Source organism: Lutra lutra, chromosome 13 (genome assembly GCF_902655055.1).
Source record: "Lutra lutra chromosome 13, mLutLut1.2, whole genome shotgun sequence".
In the NCBI taxonomy this organism is placed as follows: domain Eukaryota; kingdom Metazoa; phylum Chordata; class Mammalia; order Carnivora; family Mustelidae; genus Lutra; species Lutra lutra.
Genome location: NC_062290.1, coordinates 91,262,810 through 91,280,470, shown reverse-complemented (window position 1 = coordinate 91,280,470; position 17,661 = coordinate 91,262,810). Strand labels below are relative to the sequence as shown.

The following is a 17,661-nucleotide window of genomic DNA, read 5'->3' as shown; positions in this document are numbered from 1 at the left end:
AAATGGAGCCATTTCTCTCAGCGCCCGCTGCAGTCAATAATGCGAAGCCAAAATGATGTTACTCTTCCCAAATCATAATCTTTGTTTTGAAGAGTTACTAACACAGGAGCCCAAGCTGCTGTTTCCTTTAGACAATCAGGTTGTCCTGTTTCAGATTTATACCCGGCAATTGAATCTCATTACCCCAGATATACACTGCATAGACCGGGCATGTAAATAATTGAAGCCTTCCTGAGCTATATTAAATCTTCAGCTGATTTTAAAAGCAGTTTATCTCGGCATTTTACTTTATTCCCTAATCCCAATCTACACAGTTGATTTTTCCTCCAGTTAATCTTGTCCTTTTGTCTGGGCGTTGAGATAAAACAGTCGCTCGATTCTAATAAAAGTGACATACACAATCCATTTCCATTGGCAATTGGATTAAAAGATGAGTATGAGTCTACACTAATATGGTCTACGGTAGTATTAATTATATAAACTATATAATGTTTCATTTTAATTATAATTAATTGAGCGAACTGTGCTATGTGCAGTCATCGGCACAATGGTGGTCATCATCGTCATTAACCCAACCCCTTGTAAGCAAACCACAGTGAGGACGTGGCCTCTGGAGCCAGCCTGGGTCCGGTTCTTGGCCGGGCCGCTGCCAGCCGCATGACACCAAGTGGTCACCTGGCCTCTGTGCCATCATTTCCCTGCAACACAGAGCTGCTCCGTGACCTCTCTGGGGGGGTGTTGTGAGATCTGCCTCCACTACTACCGTTAATCCCCAGGCAGCGTGCTTAGAGTGCCCTGGGGGACCTGCGGTGATTCTGCCAGACCTTTGGTGAGGATCATGGCATTTCATAGGTGTTGTTCATGACATAGTTGCCGTGATGACTGTCAGTCACAAACATTGTACATAAGAAAATTCCTTTGTTTCTGTTCAGAAATCCCTTGTGATCATGTGGGACCCTTTTTAAACACGGAAAGACTTACCTTCTGTTTTTGCCCCTCATTCTTGCCTCACAGTTCTAGCTAAAGTTACACAGTGATGGTCTTTGTGTCTGTTTTTAAGGTGGCTGCTTGTTGGTTGTGGTTTTTATAGGAGGTAAGATGTCCCGTCTCTCCGGTTTGCCCAAGCAGGGCTGCTCGGGTTTCGTCTGTCATCACAGCCCCTGCTGTTCCTTCAGGATCTCTCCTCCCTTCCCTGCGTATTGGTTCTCAGTCTTCACAGATCCCTCTTCCCAAAGCGTCAGTGTGTCCCAGGCTCAGTTCTTGGACTTGGTTCCTCCTCTGTCTACTCTTATTCCCTAGATGACCTCAGATACCCCATGATTTTTTTTTTTTTTAAAGATTATATTTATTTACTTGACAGAGAGAGAGACCACAAGTAGACAGAGAGGCAGGCAGAGAGAGAGGAGGAAGCAGGCTCCCCGCGAGCAGAGAGCCCGATGCGGGGCTCGATCCCAGGACCCTGAGATCATGACCTGAGCCGAAGGCAGAGGCTTTAACCCACCGAGCCACCCAGGCGCCCCGATACCCCATGATTTTAAATATGTTCTGTTAGCTGGTGACACCCAAGTTGACAGCCCCAGTCCAGGTCTTTTGCTGGGCTTCAGCCTCAAATCCCCACATCTGCTGACATCTGTACTTGGTTAGTGGCCCCTGCATCAGTCAGTGACATCTCCCTTCTTCCTGCTGCCCAAACCGGAACCCTCAGAGCTCTCTTACCTCTTCTTTCTCACCTGGGTTATGACAACACCCTCCCAGATGGCATGTCTGCTTTTGCCCTGGCACTTCTGTCGTCTCTACACCCTGCAGCTGGAGACTGCCCAGAAGACTCTGCTAGCTTCCCATCACACTTAGAGACCTCTTCGCCATGATCTCTGAGGCCTTACCAGGAACTGCCCCCTTCTCCCATGTTAGGTCAGGCCCCATCTCCTACCTCCTGGCCCCTGGCTCACTCCACAACAGTCACACTGACCTTCTCATGGCTCTAGAGTACAACAGGCCTGCCTCTGCCTCAGGGCCTTTGCACCAACTGTGCCCTCTTCCCCGGCTCTCTCCTTCACTTCTGAAGGTTCCTAGGTCTTCCGTGAATACACTACTTTAAAACAGCATGCTACCCACCCGCAGCCACTCTGTCTCTGCCTCTGCTGTATTTTTCCTCACAGCGTTTGACCATATGGCATGGTACTAACTTCTTGTCAATCTCCACCCACCGGAATATAAGCTCTGTGAAGGCAGAGACCTTGTTTTGGCCACTGCTCTATCCCCACTGCCTAGAACAGTGCCTAGCACATGCTGAATGCCCAGTAAGCATTTTTGAAGTGTGGGAGTATGCTGTCTCACGGTGTAACCCACACCAGCCTTCCCAGGTAGGTGCTACCCCGAAAGACCACGTAATTGACAAAGGCATGGAGCACATAAGTGGCAAAATTAAGGCTTAACCTCTGTCAGTTTGACTCTAAGTTGCATGTTCTTTCTGCTGTCCCACATAGCTTCCCATTTCTATGTGCTTCTGAGCTAGCACAGAATCTCTAGAATGTTAACTGTGCTTTTGAAGCCTCCCATCTTGATTTTGTTCACCATTGTCATCAGATACTTCTCGAGCGCCTGGTTTCCCCAGAGCTTGCACCAGTCACAGAAGATAAAAGGTAGGGGTCAGTGCCTGGTGCCTGCCTTTCCACTCCCAGCCTTGAGCAAGTCCCCACTAGACGGGGAGGTCTTCCAGGAGAACATAAAGTTACCGAATTCTTTCCTGCTCTTTTATTTCCCAGGCTCAGAACTGCGCCTAGCACAGAGGGGCACCTGTTCACAGCTGCCGAACTATGAACACGAGGAGCACAAATGACTGCTGAGAGAGTTCCAAGTTCTGTGTCTGTTTTAATCCCGCAAAGACTGACTTGAGTACTGCCCCGGTTAGGCACCTCACCGGTGTTCAGAGAGGTCACTGGAATCCCCAGTGCTTGTGGGAGAGGTCAGTTTGAGCCTGGCGCTCACAGGGTAAAGCAGAGTTGGGCATCTGATTCCGAAGGGGTTGGGTGGGACTTGGCCTTAAGAAACCCACCCGCCGCTGCCCAGTGAAAACACAGACTGCAGGAGAGACGCCACAACCGCACCAAGGAAGGGGTGAGATTGTGGTGAGCTGGCAGGAAAGCTTGCCATGTAGGGGGAAATGAAACCCACAGTGAGACTTGTTGTGACCCTAGAACACTGTGCCCCTGCCACCACTGTGACTATAATTCTGAACTCTGCTACCCCATCAGTGCCTGCCATGTGCCCCTCTCGTTGGCCCTGCATCTCTGAATGCTTAGTGATTGGATTTCCCCAACCTGCCCCCAGTGCGAGATGTTACTGCACGTCACTGTGACCCAGAGAGTAGATAAGGAGTTCAAGGTCACATTAAGTGGTGGGGCTGGGGTTTGAACTTGAGATCCAAAAAGCACCAAAGTCCTGGGCTTTCTCTCACTCTCCTTCTGTCCAGGAAGGGGTCCCGTGGATTCAGAGAAATACAGGAAGCTCCCAGTACAGGCAGGTACCTGGGGGGAATGCACTGAAATGTGTCCAGTTTCCTTTAAAGCTTCTTAAAAGAATGATGGTTTTGCTAACATTTAATTTTGGTAGGCAGTGCTTTCTGAATATACTCCCGACTTTCCCGATTCTGTTTTCCTCTTTCACGCAGGCTCTATCAGATGATTGTTCTGTTGATAAATTTAGTGTGCGGTTGGGACTGCTATGTAGATTGTACCTACCCTCAAAGGGAGAGAGGATTTTATAGTTTCCATTCATTCTCATTAAAATCAGAACATTTGCATCTTAACTTTTACATCTTGTTCCAGGAATTTTAAGCAGTCTGATTGTATGGAAGTGGGTCGTATTAATTGCAAATGGGCTAGACATCTGCTCACTAACACAGAATGATTTTATTTAGCTCTATTTTGTTTTTATATATGATCTACCAGAGCGATTAAGTGAGGGCTGTCGGTGATGCTGTTTCAAGACTAGGATTTTCAGACTTACAGTGTAACCATAAAAATAAATTTAAGAGTGAATCTTTGGAAGTTCTTGAACTGGGAGTAATTAAATGTGTTAGAGTTGATAGATTTTTATCCACAGCCTATCTGGGAGCCGTTTTCGATCCTTGGAGCCTCTGTGGGTCTCGTGCACAAGAGCCCGACTCCAGTAGGTTGCAAGCTCTGGGGTAAGGGAGAGAGGAGAAGGATTGCTGTCTTGTGTCTGTCTGCAGGGAGTGGATGAGGAAAGATGTGTGTCTAACTAGAAGAATGGGATCCAGGCTTCTGGTGACTGGTTAAATTAGGCAGGTTATTTGTTTCCTGCTAGTAATGGAACAGTGGATTTCTCAGAATGCTGACTCTTAAGGAAATTGATATGTGCCATAGGTTTAGGAAGTACTAACTAGTTAAGTAAAGGTAGAAATAAGGTTCCTTTTGTTAACTTTAAAAATAAAAGTTACTTTACCAGCACAAATGGGTTTATTCAGAAATAGCAAATAATAGCAATTCAGGACATGCACATTACAGCAAGACCACAGGCAAGTCCAACAAAGAAAGGAGGGGAGCGTGGCTTTATGGAGAGGACGTTGGGAGGGGCTGTCCTGGACCGAAGTCCCCTGGAGAAGCAGGACTTCAGAGTGAGGACGGTTCCTCACTGAGGCTGAGTTGCTGGGGTAGTAGATTTCTCGTTGGAGAAGCAGCGCCTGTCCTTCCCTATTGGGTCTGTAGTCCTGCTTCCCTCCTGTGGCGGATGCCTCTGCCAGGGTCTCTAAGTGATGGTTCTCCTGCGACTACTGTCAAGTGGTGTGGGTCCCTCTTCTGGCCTCGCTCCTGTACTTCAGTGGGGTTTCCCTTGACTCATTTCATTTTTCTCGCGGTCCTCTTAGAACATCTAATGTGCCTGCATGTGCCGTGAATCTTCGAGAGGAGGACAGGCTACACAGAGTTTTCCCAACATGGTTGGCCACGGCCTCCTTTTCATGGAATACATATTGGGAAATGTCTTGGTGAACTCCTCTAGGACTTCTTTTTAATTTAGGACCTGAAGAGTCCCCGTTGATGCAGTTTTAGTCATACAGCATAATGTCCAGTCTCAGTTCTTTGGGGAGATAGCCACAGCCATGTTGCCACCCTGGACCTTTAAGGGCCTGGCTTTCTTCAGAGTTTCGGGTTCCAAGCCAGTGGTGCCACTGGCCCAGTTGGGGGTCAGGAGGGAGTTGGGGCCTCTGTGTACCCATACATGTCCACGTCTGGCAAGGAGAAGAAGGTGATACGTGGGTTATATAGCATCAGTGATTAGGAAAGGACAAATAAAGTAGGTAAAAGGTAAAAAGAGTTCTAGGGCAAGGACATTTTTCCTAAAGTAGTTTCCTGACCCTGACCCAGTGCCTGTTACCTAGAGGGGCCCCAATCAGTATTTGTTATATGAATAAATTGTTAGGTGCTTGAGGCCTTTGCAGAAGAGATCTAATGTTGATACACCATCATATTCTGTTTCAGGTTAGTTGCCAAATGTATACAGTCTTTCACACCTTCTGAAATCAGAGGGTAAAGCACAGTAACTTATATTTCTGCAAATAACAGATGTCCTTTTCATACAGAAAGATCTATGTGTACTTCCTTGCCACAGAGCAAATGTTCACGGGCATTATTATTCTAGGAGTGGGAATGGATTATAACTGATTGATCCAAAACCTTTACTTAATCTCTCTTGGAACCAGTGACAGAAAGCTGACACATGGAAGAGCTGTCATCTGCTACCATGGAACCGAGCAAAGCTAGTTGACCCTCGAGAGGAGTGAGGCTGCAGCTTGAACCCGTGGCCTAGACCTCACTAACGCCCGGCATCTGCAGCACCAACATCATGATCATGGTGCAGCACCGGTCTTCCTAGCCAAACCCTTCTCCTGTGCTCAGCTGTGATGTTTTCCCGCTCAGTACCTGCCGGCTGCTCACTGGGTCTTGTTACCCAGAGGAAGGATCACTTGCTCACCCTTAATACGGGGAAATCATTTAGAGCACTTAATTTGTGTTGACTCTTTATTGGTGCACTATTGCAATTAAGTTAGATTAATGAAAGGTAAATTCCAGTCTATACATGAAAAAAAAAATCTCTTGTAAAGATCCTAATTAGTATGTGTGTTTGTTCAGCCTCTCATGGCTTAATTGCATCCCATCTTGCTATTTACAAACAGGCGTCATTAAAGAGTAATGAGCGTGTGAAGAGCATTAATACTGGCGGCGGGTGAGGTAACTGGAGGTTGGGGGGGTGCGGACAGGAAGGCCGCGGGTTTGCGTTGTTGCAAATGAAGGAGAGCACGGGGTGACCGAGCCTCTGAGCCAGTCCTCGCGGGGAGGACAGAGCCGATGCAGTGCGAGGCGGCAGCCTGTCCTCTGGCTGCAGAGTCGGGCCACTTCTGGTGTGTTGCCGCAGCATCGTCTATACGGGCGAGCACAGCCCCACACAGTCGTCTTGTGAGCTCGGCCTGGCTCAGAGGGGAGCGGCCTTCTGCGCCCCGCTGTGCGGGACACCTGCACCTCCCCTCCAAGAGGGCTCCTGAGGAGGCCCAAAAGGCTGCCCCAAGCGTGTGACATTCCGCACGGAGCTGAGCACCAGTCCAGTCCCTTCAGGAGCCTTTTTGTCTTTTCCCTAATGTCTACGTGCAAGATCAGTTGAGAAACCAGTTTCTCCTTCCCTGGCGCACCCCAGTATCTCCTTCCAGTTTTAAGTAATTTGCAGTCGTTCCTGGAAGTCACAGAGCAGTTTTCCCTTCATTAGGTGGCTGTGTGATCAGTTATGTTCTCTCCCAGCCTGGCTTATGGGTGGAAAACCTGAGATTCCAGACGGGACGGCAGTGCGGCAGAAGGATTCCAGTAATAATATGTTCCATCGTTTCTTGCAAGACTCTGATTCAGGGCATAGAAGAAGTGTTTCTCGTTACTAAGAAACAAAGTGTAGACATAGAGGCATACATCTGAGGAGGAAGCGTGGCATGGCGTCCCGGTCTGCTAATGCTTGTGGGAGAATAAGACTTCTAAATTCCAATGCCTCAGTTTCCCCTCGTGTTACGGTTACGGTTGTGAGCAATTTTGTGAACATATTCTATATAAATGCAAATTGCTACTATTCAGGCTATAGTAACGCCTTAGGTGTCTCCAGGAATTCTGGGTGAGAAGTCCAGGGCTTAATTTATTTAAAATCAGGTTATAGGAATCCAGCTTTCAGTACATTTTACAACTTTCTTCAAACAAACTACAGTTTAATTTTAAGCTCCCCTAAATAGAGGCCCATTCCCCACCCCCCCAAAAAAAGTTTGTCGGTCTTCTGACTCCTGAATGTATTTAAGGACACAGCTAGCTGCATTATCAAATGCAGAAGGACTGGCCAGCCTTGTGTGGACGCCTCTTTTGTTGTTGCTAACTTGCAACTGTTCCATTTTCTGCTCTCGGAACTGTGGGGCATATTTTCCCATTCATATTAATTGGATTTTAAAGTGACCTTGTCCCTGTATTGATTTGAATTAAAATTTTCTACACCAAGGTCAAGTTGGCGCACATCCTACAGTCAAAATATTAAAAAGCCAAGTGCTGCCTAACAGCGTATCAACAGAAGAAGTGGACGTAGCAGGGCCACGTGTGCCACACACAGCTCCGCAGGTACCGTTCAAATGCCTGTGGCAAGCAGCACGTGTGCCCCAGGACCACCTCCACCTGGGCTGGAAAATACCTCATCGGAGGGATCCTTCCTGTTTCAGTTCTCGGACCTGCCTCTCCTGCGCGCGGGGCTGTGGGTTGAGATGAGCTTTCAGCTCCTGTGCACTTAACGCAGTCGCCTTGAAAACCAGCAACTGTTATCCTCACTCAGAAGCTTGAACTGTGAATCCTTATCTCCAGGCTGCCCGTCTAACACGTCTCCCTTTAGGTATTTCAGAAGTATCTTCAGCTTGACGAAAAGGAAATGATTTTCCCCACTGCCTGATTTTCCTCTCTTCTTCATCTCAATTCGATAAGTAGCAAAACTGTCGACCTGGTGCTCTGGCCAGAAACCTGGAAGCTTCCATAGCTTCTAGCTCCCTTTCCCTCACCTCACGTCCGGTCTCTAGCAGTTTGTGTCACTTGTGTCCTAGATCCATCAGCTTCTTGCCGTCTCTCCCACCGTCGCCCCTGCTCAGGTCCCCCCGCATTTCTTCTCTTGCTCCTTCCATGCAGTAGCCAGGGGCGTGTCTTGTAAAAGCACACGGCAAACTTGTCACTCCTCTGCTCAGAGCTCTGCGGTGGCTTCCCATTTCTCCCAAAGTCAACTCCTTCCCAGAGCCTCCGAGGCACCTGATGGCCAACCTGGCCTGCCACCAGCCACGTCAGCACATGCCACCTTGTCACCTGCCCCGCTGGCCCTTCTGCTCCTGGGACACTGGCTGTCCTCCTGCTCAGGCCTTCACACAGCCGTCTCCCCAGCCCAGGCTGCTGTGCCCCAGCACTGGACACGGACTAGCTCGGTTTCAGCCCAACTTGAACCACCCCCTGGTCCAGCTGTATTGTCTTCCCAGCCCCCTGCAGTGAAATGGTCTTACATTTGTTTGCTGTCTGCCCAGACCCACCCCCCGAAGAATGTCCACTCGTGAGACGTGTCATTCCCTCCCTCTCTAACCCTGACACACAGTCGGTGGGCGGCGTCTGTTGGATAAATACTTGAGTGAACTGAATGATCTGATCTAAACGTCACTTTTCGCCCACACAGCTATTACCTCACTAACCTCTCTTTAAGCTATCCCCTTTTCTGCCTTTCCTTCAGAATTCTTGCAAATGGTGTTTCTTTGTATACGGATCTGTCTGCTGTCAGCCCCGTGAATGTGTGTTTCTCCGTCTCCACATGCGTGATGACTAACCTGCGCGCTCCTGCGTATTGAGTAACCACTACCGGGTAGCAGGAGGGAGAGGAGGAAGCAAAGTGCAAGCTGTTCGTGGCCCAAAGGCAGCTCTGGGTTGCAGGCTGCACCTGTCTGTCCTTTTGCCCTCCTTCCCCACCGGTTCATTCCTTCCCTCTCTTCCTCCACGGCCTCCTCCTCATGGGTGCTGCAGCTTGTTCCCACCCTTCATGCTCTGCAGACCGAATTCTGGAAGGAGGCAGTTTGATTGGCCTAGCCAGAGTGGGCAGAGCCTTCTGTTCCAGGCCACCATCCAGGGTGGCCCTTGGACAGGCCCTCCTCCACCGCCCTTCCTCCCCAACCCCAGTGCAGGAGACAGCAGCTTCCCTGGCGCAGGTAGGCTCAGGTAGGCTCAGTGAGGTAGGACCATTGCACGTTCCTTACCTGCGTGGCCAGTGTAGGGGACGAGGAAAGTGCGCCTGTCCTTGAAGATCCTTCTTCAGATCTGATAGGAGAAACTGACCATCTTCGGTATGTTCGAGAACATAGCCCGCTTCTCCGTTCGTCAGCTAACCTGAACCCCACTGCAGTCACATAAATCTTCCCGGAACTGGGACACCCTGTTTTCATGCAGGCTGTGCATCAGTTCCGCACTCTCCTCTTTCCCAGAAGAGCTGTTCTTACGTAGTTGAAGATACGTTTTATAAATTAGGGTGCGCTAAGTTATTTTGACGATTTGCAGTATTTTTCCTAACAGCAGAGGAAGCCCAAGGTAGCTGGAGACCCAGATCAGGACGGCCAGCCCTTCTCCTTTCACTCCGGTTTTTGTTTTTGTTTTTTTTTACCTCGTGTGTGGGGTTTGAGGGGGACGTGGAGGGAGCAGGGTAAGAAGATTACGAGGAAATTTATGTTTAGCACGTGGAGTAGGAGGTCATTTCTCAGGCCGTCCTTCTCATGAAACCTTTTGACCAGACTCAGCAGATGAGTCAACCCTCTGTAGTGTTCCCCTCCAGCCCAGTTAGGTTTGACCTCAGAAGAGAGGTATGGGGGGGTTCAGGAGGAGCAGGTGCCCAAATGGTTAACAGGGGCACCCCTTCGCAAGTGAGTCCATTCATCAACAGAATAGCCGCTGAATGCAAAATAAACCCCATCTTATTAGACAGAGTGTTTAGTAATTATTAAAAACAATTGCTACCATGTAGCGAGGGCCAGTAGTGACCACACCCCACCCCGGCACCTAATCACACCAGCTGTCCAGTTCACCTAAAGATTCCGTTTCAGAGATGAGAAAGCCAGAATTCCCCCGGGGTTGCGTTTCCCAGGGCCACGCTGCTCTCTGCATGTGGCAGGAGCAGAATTTGAACTTGGGTCTCTGGACTCCAAGCCCGGCCCTTGCCTCTACACCGTGCTGCTTTCCCCCAGTGACAAGAAGGCCAGTGGGAGGAGCTCAGCTTGACCTCTGCTGAGTACGGCACGTGTCTGGTGTCATTTCCTCTCACAACAACCTGATCCTGGGTTTACAGGTGAGAAAACGGGTTTGGAACAGCCCAGATAACTTGTCCCAGGTCAAAGGGTCGAGACGGGCAGAGGGAAGATCTAAACTCCCGAGTCTTTTTGTCCCAGAGTTCATAAACATAATTCCTGTGCCTTCTTTCCTTGCTGGCGGTTGATTTTCTGACTTGTTGGTAGACAGAGTCTAAAGTTGGCTTATCTGCCTCATATTTCCTGGGCCTCTGTCAAAAGGAAAAACAGAGTTCCTGTCTCGGGGCTGTGAGGACTCTATATCGCAAGTCCAGTCCACACATTGGGGTTGCTTTCTGGTTTCATTTTTCCTTATATCACATTGCGTTGCATTTATCATCAGAGGTCCGTCCCGTTGAGCAAAATGAGTGGCCTTCAGCGTGCAGGAACATCCATCTTACCTCTGACAATCCCTTGCTTCGACTCCTTGGTGTCCAAGTCACATCGCCCGTTTCCCTTTTACGATTCTGTTACCGGCCGGCTCTCTGCCGTGCTGGCGGCCTCGTCTCACAGGCCACTGACAGAGAGCGGATCTTCTGCACCTTAGCCTTCCTGGAGTGTCAGCCTCGGGGTGTGTCTGTGTCTGTTTCCTTGTAGCTATATCCAGTGTGAACGTTCGCCTAGAAGGAAGCAACAGCACGTTTCCCTCTACCTCTTCGTTGTCAGTCCCTCTCACTGCTGCAGCTTCTGGAAGCCTGCTGTTGGGAGAACTGTTCACCCAGCGTGAGTGTCGGGACTATACATACTTACCAGCTATGCAGAAGTCAGAGCACTAAGTTATGTTTTAAAAACGCTAAAAATTTTTTTAAAATGCTAACATTAGATGAAACATGTGCTTTATTTAATAGGGTCGTATAGATGGGATCCAGAGTGTGAGTTTAAAGCCATTTGTGAGGGAAACCAGGAGTCTTGTGAGCTCAAGTCCAGGTTTCGAGCCACTTGCCAGAGTCCCAGAGAAGACGGCGGGATGGCTGGAGGAGGAGATGGAGCAAGACTCTGGTTGTCGTTGCTTGTGAGGCAGAGGCAGTGGTAGGGGGGCATGGGCTCTGCATGGGAAGAGGGAACAGCGAGAGGCACGCTTCTGGCCCTGCACAGAAAACAGGGAACTTAGACTCTAATCTCTTGAAACCTCAAGCTGCCTTCTCTTGAGAATGATAGACACCTGGCTTGGCTACATCCCAGGGTTCTTAGAGGGGGAAGCTCCGGCCTCCTGGGCATGCCCCGTACTCGTCCTAAGTCAAGAGGTGAGTGAGGCTGCGGTGTGCAGGGGAAGACCCCCAGGGGTCAGGGAAGCCTGCACAGGCATTGGACATTCTGTTCTGGGCCACATCTAAGAACATCTCTTGCACGAATGTTCCATGAAATACTGCTTGTGGACCGCTCATCTGTACAGCCAGCTCCACCTTTCAGAACGTGTGCTAAATTGGACCGGGGCCAAACGGAGCATTTTCTGATGATGCCAGACAGGCTCAGTGATGGAGCACACCACCCTCCCCGAAACTTGTCACGCCCCGTGAGCGCAACGTTGGTCTAGTACCTACGTGCCCTGCAGTTAACTCAGGCGCTTGCCAGCCCTGTCCCCACTGCAAGGCAGGAGCCATACTGGACCCCTAACCTCCGTAGGCTTCAGTTCGCCCCTTTAAAAGTGGGAGAGTTGGGAAAAATGATTTTTAAAGTCTTTTCCAGCTCTAAGGTTATATGATTCTCTGAATCCACGTCTTCCCTCAGGGCCTCACATAGCACAGGCACAGGTGTCAGTAATCGCTTGCTAAAACCGTTCAGTTTATCCTTCTCTTTATGTGGAATTAGTACAAAGATGAATGCTCTTAATACGCTGTACTGAAGAAAAGTTGTTCCGAGCCTCCGTCGAGCTGCCTCTCCCTCCCTCCCTCCCGATCCCCCACCCTTCCAAGTACGCTTGGATGAACATCACTTAAAATACAGCAGACCCATTAAGGACACCCACATGTTACACTTGACCTTGTTTATACTTGGAAAATAACATTCGTAGATGACCAAATGATTGACTTCTTTTCCCCTCCTTTTTTAACGTACCCCCTCCCCTGAAGCAGAGCTCAACCATCCAGCCTTTGTCTGAATGACAGACACCGCGCTGCCCCTCGCCTCACACACACTTGCTATTGCCTGGTCAGGGATGCCGCGTCTGGCACCAGGTTCCACATGAGAAGGAGCTTTTGCTCCCTCCCCTCCCCTCTCTCCCGGACACGCCCACCTCCCTGTATCCTGGACACAGATACTGCTCGGTTTCGAAGTGCCTTTCTCCCCGCATCAGCCTCGAAGGGATAAACGTTTTAAGTGAGCCATTTCTCTCACCTCTGACCTTGTAAGCTCACGTGGTCTGCCAGTCTAGGTAACATCTCTGCTACCAGATTTGTTAAGTCTGTGTTCGACCACAGTTGGTGGCAGAGCACAACTAAATATTTTTGCTATTATCCTCAGCTTTCCTCCCACTTTCCCTTCTTATCTTGTGACTTGCCCTGCCATCATAAACAGGAAGTTCTTTTACTGGGATTCAGCTTGGCAGGTGGCTGTTAGACCCAATAGAGAAGACCACCGATGCAGCCCCAGCTGCCCAGAGCACAGCTAGCCCACAGGCAATGAGGCAGTGATGGCCCGGCTGAGGGCACCTCCGTGTCAGGGTGACGACCGGCCGGGAGGCCTGCTGGCTTCCTCTGACTCTTCCCAGCCTGACATTTGAGCACTCATGGGGACATAAGAGGAGTAGTGAGTGAGCTCTTCAGAAATGTGCTGCTCGGTAATAGAAGTGTTACCTTGGTAACAGCGAGCCCGTTTCATTACCAGATGGCATTAGCTTTATTTGTGGTATCCCAGGCAGTTGCCAAGAACCAGCCTGTAGCCCCTGTCACTGGGCGTTTCGCCCAGGACCACGGCCGGCACTGGCTGCTTTGTGGGACGATGTCCGTTGGCCGGTTTACGATGCATTGCCGCGTCAGATACCAGAACTCCGAGGTCATTACAACCTGGTGCAGCCAGTTTCGTTCGAAGCTAGCGTAGTCTGGATTCATGAGAATCTGAATCCTTGTAGAGTGACAGGAGGGCTGGGAAGAACATCAGTGTGCGTTACGCTCCATCTCAATGGGAGCTGGAAAGGCTCCTGTGGCCCTTTCCACCACAACAGGCTCAAGAGAATCCGAGGCAGCCGCTCTTGGCTTTGTCGTGTGCCACACCCGCAGCCACGCTTCCCGCGGATCACCTCGATGATTCCCTCATGGTCCCTCCGCCATTTCGCAGCTGAATAAACAGGCCTGAGAGGTGGTTTGATTTGCCGTCAGTCACGTGGCCCAGTGACAGATGTGGGACTGAAGCCCAGTGTACTTGACCTACACACTAAATGGCCTCTTTTGGGTGTCAGGTGGTATGTCTAGATCAGCACACAAGACAGATTCATCCACGTCTTCCCCTGAACTGCCCCGACTCTCAGGCTTGCAGACCCCACTCGGCAGTCATTCGTCAGAAGGCACATTTTTGTTCAGACCTCAGGGCCCAGCACCACTGTCACCCTCTCCCTGCAACTTTCTTTCAGCCCCAGGTCCCACAGCAGAAGGGTCAATTAATATCAGTGGCAAGATTGCTAAACTGGTTCCAGCTTTGCTGTTAACTGGCTTCAAATGGTTTCACTTCCGCCGAATCCAGACCTGGCTCCGGCGGAGGAGTAGCACTTACTGCTGGGAACCTATCCTTCGTCTGACCTGTTCCTCACCCTAGCCCAGGGCATTGTCTTGCTGACCTTCACAGTCACTCTGAAGTGGAGCTGTCGTGACCTTCGCTGAGTGAGAGGAAGCCCACATTCAGAGCTGGTAGACGGCCGGCCAGGCTTTCCAGCCTCCCTGAGACCTGACTCCCAAGGGCATCTGATTCTGGAGCCTCTCGCTGTCAGGCTTCAAAGTTGTGTACATAGTAGCATTACGGCCGTGCTAAAAATTCAGAAAGCCATAAGCCTATGCATATTCTACCTAGATGGGCACCAGGGTCCTTTCTCAGTTTCTAAAAAATAAGATTGGACAAACCTGGGGCACCTGGGTGGCTCAGTAGATTAAGCATCTGCCTTTAGCTTAGGTCATGATGCCAGGGTCCTGGGATTGAGCCCCACTCGACGGGCTTCCCGTTCAGTAAGGTACCTGCTTCTCCCTCTGCCTCTACCTGCTGCTCCCCCTACTTGGGCTTGCTCTCTCTGTGTGTCAAATAAATAAATAAAATCTTTTTTAAAAAAAGATGAAAGAATGGACAAACTTCATAGAGCTTTACCAATTTGAAAGATAATGGAGTTGTCCACAAACTGCTGCAGGCTAGTAGGGGCACAAGCCGTGGGGATACTCACTGAGGGAGAAGGTGGAAAGGAGAATACAGACCTAATTCATATTCATAAAATGAAAAACAAAAATTTTAAGCCTTCAAAATTCTTTGCCCCTCTTGCCCTGGCCATGGTCCTGAAATGCCATTTTCTGTTGAAAAGAGCCAGGACTGTGGAGAAGATGGCTGACTCATGACCTCAGGCAGGAATTGTACTGGACCAACCTGGACTGGCCTGTACCAGATAGCAGGGGAGCCATCACAGAGACTAGAGTGTGTCAGAGGGACTCAACCAAGGAGACGCCCACGGGCCACAGAGCAATGTGAGCATCAGTAAGAACATAAGACTAATGATTGCATCAGGTATGAAGACACTAGATATGTTGATATCCATGAGTTTATAATAATTTTGGGTGGAAAACTGAGCCGTCTGCATTGGAAAGAAACTAGTGGACCAATGCCTTGTTTTGAAAGCTGGTAAATGGAAAGAACGGAGCATTTATCCTGCCTTTCCTGTGTAACAGACTTGATCACTGAGTAGCCAAGTAGTACATGGGGGAAGTTTTTCTTTATAAAAGTGTCCCAGCTAGTAAACAAAGACAGAACGATCACATTGGTATGTGGCCGGCTGGAGACCCTGGTGAATTAAAGGGTTAGCCCCTGCCAGCGTCACGTGCTGAGACACCCAAGTTCGCTTGGCCCCCATTGGTAGACCCTAACACCTCCCGTGAACACGCCGTGCCAAAAGAAATCAAGCCTGAATCCCCTCTCATGCCAATTTGCAGGAAGTACACAGTAAGGAGGAACGTGTAAAGTACACTGTGGGGATGCCGTCAGCGAAATCCAGACTGCGGGAAATGCTGTAGAAAACAATGACCCAGTTTCTTCAACAAGCAAAATAAGGGGTGGGAGTAGAGATGGGGAACCTTTAGTTTAGGAGAGCCTCTTGAGACATGTCGGCCAATCACATTGTGTGGGCTATATTTGGGTCCTGGCACAAGCAGACTTTTTTAAAAGTGACATTTACGAAACCATTGGAAATTTGAACCCTGACCACTTTAGTTTTGATAATACTGAAAAAGAATTGTTGATTGAGGTGTGGGATGGCATGGTGGTCTTGCATTTTTTTTGTTTTGAGAGTCCTTTTAGAGACACAGAAGGATATGTTGACAGATGAAATGATGATACTATGGCTGTTTCTTGTTTTGATGTAACACAGGAAGGGAAAAGTAGGTGGGGTGGAGGAAACAGGACTTGCCGAGAGCTGTGGTTGGTGGAGTTTGGGGGCAGGGGTCTGTGGAGGTTCTTTCTTCTGCTTTGCTTACTTTGTGTGTGTGTTTAAGTATTTCATAATAAATGGATTCGGGGCGCCAGGGTGGCTCAGTCAGTTAAGCGTCTGACTCTTGATTTCTGCTCGAGTCATGATCTCAGGGATGCCAGGCTCCACGCTCAGGGGAGAGTCTGCTTGCAGATTCTCTCCCTCTGCTCCCCCCACTCACACACACACACACTGTGTCTCTCTACAATAAATAAATCTTTGTTAACATTTTTTAGATAAATAAATGGGTTCGAGAAATTAACTAAATTGCTCCTTCCAGGATGGGATGGCTTTGACTTTGTTTTCTTTTGGTTTAATGGTACCTGTTATTGACAAGAGAGGACTGAAGTGGGTATGTTTGTACCTTCGTAGCTGGCATAAATAACCCTTACGGCTCATGTTGGCAGATTGCATCAGAAGACTTTAAATATTTGTACTCTTGGCCCTAGTAATTACAGTTGTACAAAGCTGTCTCCAGGAAATAATCCCAAACACAGCAAAAGCTTGGTGAACAAAAGTGCACATTGTAGGCATATTTATATTGGGGAAAACTTGGAAGCAACTCATGTCCAACAATAGGAGAATGGTTAAAGAATTGTAAATGGATGCTGTCAGTAGAGTACCAACAGCACAGACTGCCGTTTTTGAAGACTGCACAGCAGTAAAGAACAATGCATACATCGTATCTTTAAATAAAAATTTGATTTGAAATTAGTATCAGGGTGGGTTTTTTTTTTTAAGATTTGCTTATTTATTTATTTACTTGACAGAGAGACAGAGATCACAAGTAGGCAGAGAGGCAGGCAGAGAGAGGGGGAAGCAGGCTCCCTGCGGAGCAGAGAGCCCAATGCGGGGCTCGATCCCAGGACCCTGAGATCATGACCTGAACCGAAGGCAGAGGCTTTACCCACTGAGCCACCCAGGCGCCCCAAGACTTTGGTTTTTTAAAGAAATAATAGTTATCTCTGCTAATTGGCAAAGAGCGTTAAAATAGGCAGTTGAAAATGGCGGCCCTGTTGGAGACGGTGTGTTGTACCTCCACTGCAGCCCAGTGAGAGGCTCTTGCTTTCGGTGCTTAGAATCACAAACCTGTGAACTTGATTCTTTTCCTCCCTCTCTCCTTTCCTCTGTGTAGCCTCCATGTGAACTAGAGAGAGTTGGGGCTCCTACCTTGGGGGTTTACTGACATCCTTATCTAGTGATTTCCAGTTCTTCAAGAGACGCCGCATTACATGTTACACGGTGTGGCAGTATTTGGAAGTACTATCCAGAAATGAGATGTTATTATTAACATTCTCTTGAATGTAAATAAGGGTATCATCTCTTTTTCTTAACGCTGTTTATAATTCTGGACCATTTTAGGCATACAAAAACAGAGAGATCCTCTCAGCACTTAGAAGTTATTGAAGGAACCAGTTACTGGGAACGTTTGCTGATACCCAGGACTCATCAAGGAAAGAGGAGGGTTGTTGCTGGGGACAGTCGGACAGCAGAGAACAGGGAAGTAAAGAGCGGGTGCTTGAAGGTGGCATCAGTAGCAGCGGAGTATATCTATTGGGTCAGAGGCGTAGGCTTGGGGTGGGGGCCCTTTTCAGCCCATTCTGTGATATGGGAGCCCCGTCAG

General features: G+C 49.0%; 1 protein-coding gene across 2 annotated transcripts in view; it reads left to right on the top strand.

Moving 5' to 3' along the window:
- MED27 (mediator complex subunit 27) overlaps window positions 1-17,661 on the top strand; it is a 194,228-nt gene that overhangs the window by 146,360 nt on the left and 30,207 nt on the right. The gene's annotated exons all lie outside the window — the stretch shown is intronic.